Source organism: Chelonia mydas, chromosome 28, assembly GCF_015237465.2.
Source record: "Chelonia mydas isolate rCheMyd1 chromosome 28, rCheMyd1.pri.v2, whole genome shotgun sequence".
Classification (NCBI taxonomy): domain Eukaryota; kingdom Metazoa; phylum Chordata; order Testudines; family Cheloniidae; genus Chelonia; species Chelonia mydas.
The window spans coordinates 2,234,472-2,241,516 of record NC_051268.2 but is presented as its reverse complement, the minus strand read 5'-3'; the positions used below and the strand labels follow the sequence as shown (position 1 = coordinate 2,241,516).

General features: G+C 43.8%; 1 long non-coding RNA gene across 1 annotated transcript; it reads right to left on the bottom strand.

Annotated features, from left to right (window-relative positions):
- Positions 1–3,190: 3,190 nt before the first annotated feature.
- Positions 3,191–6,730, bottom strand: LOC119564585. Its single transcript, XR_005223555.2, has 3 exons — positions 6,569–6,730; positions 5,277–5,380; positions 3,191–4,935 (listed from the first exon to the last, which is right to left on the bottom strand). It is a non-coding gene; the product is annotated as an uncharacterized LOC119564585 (long non-coding RNA).
- Positions 6,731–7,045: the final 315 nt, after the last annotated feature.

Genomic DNA, 7,045 nt, shown 5'->3' with positions numbered 1-7,045 from the left:
GTCAGGGATTTCCCAGAGTGTTTTTCTCCCCCCTGTTATAAACTGAATCAGTCTTTTGTCTTTATTCACAGAAAGGACGATCTCCTCATTGTCATTTTGTCCTTGTCACTTCCACAGGGTTGTGATGTCTATAGTTTGATAGTTTTCCGTTGGCTTTTCTGGGTTGGTGCAAAGGTTGACAATGGAGCAATACCTCACATACTGGTTAGCAAGGGAGGGGGTGACAATTCCCTCCCACTGGAATGGGCCGTCCTCACCAAGACCTATGATTGGGGTAACTCACTTTCATGACAATACCGTATAGGCGTAATTTCCCATGTACTTACATTACTCCTTAAATATGACTCATACACACCTCTCGCAGTGACTAGGAGTAACAATAATTTACAAGCTTTCAGTAGAGATCTCACTGCTATGCTTCCTGGATAAATCTCATAAAATCAGTGTATTCAGTGTGGTGAGTTTCTCAGGTCTGAGACAGGAGTTGCTTGTGAACAACAGTGACCCCTTTGCCAATTGGCACAATGAGCTTTTGTTGCACACGCATGAGCTATACTGAGATATGCAGTCACACCCTGATATAATAGAAAGGCCAGCATGTCTCCTAGCTATTAAAAACAAAAAAGAGGGAAAGGAACAATAAGATACTAAAATGACAACGGTTGGAACTCTCCATTTCTCTCAGTCTTTGGGTGGATGGTTACTAAGAGTTGTAGCTACAGCTGAGGAACCAGGCGATTCGCGACAGCTGGCCCAGCCCTCCATGCTAGTACCTTTCTCACATACAGGGAGATGGGTCAAGATTGGAACTGATGTCATGCCTTGCTTCCCATAGGGGATCAATCTGTCTAAGGCTCTGTCTACCCTTCAAACACGGAAGTATTCTTCTGACAACCTAACACTGTCTACACTGGGGCTCAGGTCACAGTAACTACTTCTCTCAGTGGAGTGGATTTTTCACACCCCGAGAGATGTGGCTATGTCAACACAGCTTTTCAGCGCAGACCAGCCTTTAGATGGCTTTTTGACCTGAAAGGCAATGGACTTCAGCCTTTTCCTTGATATTTATGGTTCATGATTGCAGCTTTCCTACCTGTTGGACACATCCTATGACAGATGTCATGCCTCTCCTTTGCAAATTAGAGAAGTGGGAAGTCAGTGACCCTTACAGTCTAAGAGGGTACAAAGTTATACAACTTGTCTCCTCGAGTAGTTTCCTTTTTAATAGAAATGACTTTGAAGCTAAGCAAATAAGTTCTATTTGAAATGCAAAAAATTAAAATCTATACTGGGCCAATATTCTCTTATACACTATTTCTCACGCATTCTCCCACACCAACCTTTGGAGTGAGGTTTTCTACAGAACTCCTTACACTACAGGGGGTAAATTAAATCAAAGTAACTTTTCAGGATTAGCCCTCATTTCCTGTTTGACAAAACAAAAAACAAGACAACTTTCAGTTTTCCAAAATAATTCAGATCATCACACAATTAGCCTCTTACTCTTTAACCAATAGCTTCACCTATAATTTCATTTTCATTGGAACAACAACATATTCCAAGATCACAAATGCTTGTCATATATGTTAGTTTTCTTTTAACCCCCATTGCCAACAACTGAACCTTGGCTCAAATTGTGGTTTCTCCCAACGTAGGTCCCAACCACTTCTGAGAGTTCATATATCTCTGGTTCTTCTGCCATGTGCGTTGGTGGAAGGGGTCTCCTAGGTGGGAATGTTTGCATCATGAGGAAAAATACCTCTCTTTTCACACTTTTTAATCTTTCAAAGTAGGAGGAGGTAGAGGAGAAGTGACGTAAATGCATAAAACACAAGAGAAAACTAAGGTCTGGTCTACACTAAAGACATCGATCAGTGTAACTATATTGCTCAGGGGTGTGAAAAATCCACACCGCTGAGCAGCGTACATAGCCCTAGCCCCCTGCGTAGATGGCGCTACGTCAGTGGGAGCGCTTCTCCTGCCAACGTAGCCACCGCCGCTTGCGGGGCCTGGACTAATCAAGTCCGACGGCAGAGATCTCTCCCACTGGCTGAGAGCATCTGTAATAACAGTGCTACACCAGCGCAGCTACAAATCGGTGCAGCTGCGCCAACGTCAGCTTTATGGTGTAGCCATCGCGTCAGACACAAACCCAGAGAATCAGGACTCAGCATGCGAGTATCCGGAACTCTGAAATTGGAGCCTGACACGTTTGTTGCCCTCATTGGTTTCCATCATTTCTACAGCCTGAAAGTCCCTTGTTACCCACTCAGGCAGCAGTGTGGGATCCACGGGGAAGGAATGTCCTATGAAGCACTCTCTCTTTGCATCCAAACGGTGAAGGATGATTGTTCTCAGTCTAACCCTGGCATCCTTTGGAACTGTAATCAGTGACACTGCACTAGGAAGTGGAGTTGTACAAACAATTTTCCTTGGGTCATTGGTCACCAGAGCTTCCTTTACTGGGGTGGAAACGAAGCCACTGGGTGTGGACTCTTTCAACTCCAGCTCTTTCCAGACCCTTAGCCTTGGTTAGGGTAAATTTACACTTCTCTGAAGTAGAATCCTGTACAAAACCACTCAAAATCTCAGCAGTGTTAGTAAGGAATGGCTTCCAAAAACATGCCCAGTTTTTCTTTAATTTGATAGCACAGTTCCCAGCAAGGGTCTGGATATAGGGCTGGATCAGAATCTCGTTAGTTACCAGAGCTGGAGTTTCTATTAAAAATAGCTATTTTTCTGAAGCTATTACATTTCCAACACTGATTTTATACATATTTTTAGCACCTACAAAGGATAAATTCAACAAAACCCCCACTGCTATTTCCTCAACATCTGCGTCACAAAGGGCAGCATCTCCCATACCATAGGATTAGCTAGGAGAGATCTTCTGAAGGGACTGGGTTACACATGCTTTGGGAACCCAAACACATGGGCATTTTGCCTAGTTCAAAATCACTTACTGTGGAATTCTCTCCCCACATCATCTGAGACAACATTGCCTTCAACAATTGAACGACACTCGATTGACCATATGCACTTCCTCCAGTTAGTTCAGGTTCTGCTGTTGTTCACCGTTTCCGAGTGGAGATTTTAAATCACGGCTGTTTCTTTGTTAGCACGTCCAGTAATTGGAGAGTTCTCTCCTGTCGACAGAACTGCACTTGAACTGTCTCCATGGGGACGGGGGAGGGATGGGGAAAAAGGAACGCTAACGTGAGAAATGATAAATTTAGCAAATGGTCATTTGTCTTAAAAGTCTCCAATAAATCTGGGCTACATCCTGTCAAACTGAATTAATATCCAGTTGGGTGACCAAACAGCCTTCAGGAAAGATAGAAACCCGTATCACAGAGAGACAGAATACATGACACTTTACATCTGATTATTTAGAATCAGGACAAGAGATTCTCCTCTCCATCCATTCAAACATACTTCACTCAGCACTGTCTCAGTAGTCAGTTATGTTATTTACAAATCTTTCAGTATACTAGGATCTCCATAATGGGGGGAAAAACCAGCCACCTTGCCAGAAGCGGCTTTACCAATAGACGGAACCTGGGATTTAAACTCCAGATGATCACACTGTGTTTGGGATCCATTTGAATTCCCCTTCAGGTCTTTGACACTTTCATCTCCAGTCATAGCGACTCTGGTATAGGATTAAAGAAGTCAAAGCATCATCTCCAAGCACAGACAGCTGAGAACACTTCATCACATGACACTTTGGGAAGTGGAGGGATAGCATGTGACGAAGATAAACTCTGCCTGGCTCAGACAGGAGGTAACAGTTCTGCAGTGATGGGGAAGGAGGGAATCTCTGAGACACCCCGTCTCCTCCCAGCGTCACAGAGGCTGAAATGACACTTTTTTCCTGCCCCTGCTCCTCTTCATTTAAATATAATTTGAAAAGTTCCCAGTATAGCTGCTCTTCAGCACAACCCAGAGCAACGTGAGAAGAACTGGCAATGATACAATCTGTATCATGGGTGACTAACAATAACTTTACAACAGGAGGAATGGTATAAATGTGATGCTCCCTGGCTCCCGATAGGAAGGGCACACTCGAATTACTCATGGGACAATGGAGTAGATAGGAAGGACAAATGGGTCCACCTTGAAACAGGGCGAACTGCAAAAGGCCAAAATGGGCCCCTCATCTGGACAAGCTGAGGGACAACAGAGCTGCAAACAGTTCAAACAGCTTTAAAGGTTACTATGTGGGAATCAGCAAAAGTGTTAAAGAAAAAAAACTATTGATAGCCCTAGAGGTTTTTTATGGTGTTGATCTCCCTTGCAGATTCTCTGATGCCTAACATGGACTGAGAGCCAAGAAAACGTTTTCCCACACTCACTGCATTCATAGGGTCTCTCACCGGTGTGGATACTCTGATGTTGAAAAAGTGCTGATCTGTGACTGAAGTTTTTCCCACACTCACGGCATTCATAGGGTTTTGTCTCCCGTGTGGATTTTCTGATATTGAGAAAGGGCTGATCTGTTAGTGAAGCTTTTCCCACACTCACGACCATTCATAGGGCCTCTCCCCTGTGTGGATTCTCTGATGATTAAAAAGGGACGAGGTTTTCCCACACTCACTGCATTCATAGGGTCTCTCACCTGAGTAGTCACATAAGTTTTTCCCATACTCAGTGCATGTATTTTTTCTCTTTCTCCTGAGGATTTCCTGCTGGGTTGTGGTTTCTCTGAGGTCCTTCTGAGTTCTCCAACAGGAAATAAATTTACCCACTTTCTCCCCTGCCTGGTTTCCCTGCTCTCTCTCTGGTCTGTGCTGAATCTCACAGGATTTCCCCTGCTCATGACTCCTGACACATTCCTTTCCGATCTTTGTGATAATGCTCTGTGTTTATCCACTTGCTCAGCATCTTCCTGCTGAGAATTCTGCTCCTCTTTGTCACATACCATTGCACCACCTCCTGTGATAGAGACAGAAACCTCAAACAGGGATGGAAAGGGGAAGTGCTGGAGAGAGGTCAAATAAAAGGAACTGAACTCCTCCAAACTCTTCCCCCAAATAGGAGAGAGGAGGGGATCAATTCAGCCTTCACATCCCATCCAAATTTGCAGGGGGAAGGGAGGAAGCTACTGCCTGGTGTTTGCTAGGATCTACAGGAAGCCATGAGCTATATTTACCCTGAGGATACTACCCCTGCTAGGGACAACAATGAACTGAGAGACCTCCCAAGGGCTTTGTAGGGAATCCCAGATGTTTCCTTCAGGCACCTCCAGTTTCTGAGTTGGTTTAATGTTTCCTCACCTGAGCAGGGAGCTCTCAGGATCTCTCTTTCCTCTGAACCCTGGAGGTCTGGGACCCATGGCTCTTCCCTTGTTCCAGTTGGGAGATCACATCAGGTTTGGAAACTGATCAGATGAAAGAAACAAAGGAGTTCAGTTGATTTCATAAAACTTTGTCATAAAAAACATTCTATTAATTTAACTTCAGTACTTAGTGTGACCTGGTGTACCTGAGGCATATCTCACTGAAATGCCAAGATCAGGGGAGGCTGAAAAGGGAGAGCAGATGCTCCCAAAACTAGTGGTTAACACTCGAGTTAAACTCACCGACCAGATACAAACTGTGCTTCTGATCCCCCACACTGGTTATCCAGAAGCTGAAAAAAGAAATCACACAGCCCCCTTTATTGCATTCCAGTTCTCTGACTCCCAATCAGCACCTAGGTCCAGTACAGTGAGAGGTTATCTAAAAACTCTGCTCACACATACAAAATGTTCTTCTGACCCCAAAGGGTCAGCCACATTACCAGGTCAGTATAAGGTTTGGATCTTACCCAAACTACCATGCTGCCGGCCAATCCTTTAGCATCTAAACTAAAGGTTTATTAGAAAAGAAAAGAAAAGAAAAGAAAAGAAAAGAAAAGAAAAGAAAAGAAAGTTGTTAAATGGGAAAGCAGTCAGATACATTCCAAAATCTATATATCAGGTTCTTAGCAGTACTGGTGAGTTACAGGCTTGAAAGTCCGTCTGGAACACAGCCACAGCTGGGATGGGTCATTCAGTCCGTTGTTCAAGGCTTCAGTTTGTAGAAAAGTTGCTCAGGGGTAGGAAGAGGGATTGAAGACAAAATGGAGATGATGCAGCTGCCCTTTCTATTCCTTTTGCCATGTGGCTTGTACTTCCTGTATCCCAAACACAAGCTTCACAGCACATGGCATGGAAAAGCCTTGGAGGTCTCAGTACACAGGCGCACCCCTGCATCTAACTCAGTAGGTATATCCCCTTTGTCCTTTCCATGGGTTCATTGTACAGCTGATGACCCTGGATGGGCCATCAAACAGGCTAGGCAGTGCTGATGCCAGTCTGTCTGGGGGTGTCACCCAGAAACACTGCACAAGTCTGGAAATACAGATATACCCTACATATCTATATCTCACAATACAAAGGTGAAACAAACATAAAAACAAGATTATCATACTTGGCAAATCATGACATTTTCACTGACACCTTACATGGCATATCTAGCACGATTCATTGGAATTTTATCATATTGGTATTAATAAAATAAAATAATAATAATATAAAGTGTCTCACAATTCCATACAGTGTCACACTTAGTAAACCAGTGAATTCCCAGGACCATCTCCTCAGGTCCTTGAAGATGCCGAACACTCTGCTTATGAGGGATTGAAATACCTGCTAGGAACACACACAGGCAGACACTGTGTCAGTCTGTACCCCTATGTTCACTCTTCTAGAAAATTATCACCAATTTGTACATAGTCTGGCTTGTGAGATATCATTTGAAAGTGCATAATCGACTGACTATTATCCTCCTGTTAAAATACATGTAGCAACACTGTATGTAAAGTTATGAGATTTTACTGTATGATATCACTGAAAATGTTACAATTCTGGGGATCACCCACAGACTAGTTCCTCAGAGACAGCAGGGCAAACAGCTGGTCAAATAGCCATTCTCCGGAAGGGGGAAGGTGTGAAGAAGACATTTACATTCCATTACAGGGACCTTTTGAAGCTCATATCTACAACAGACAGCCTGTCACCATG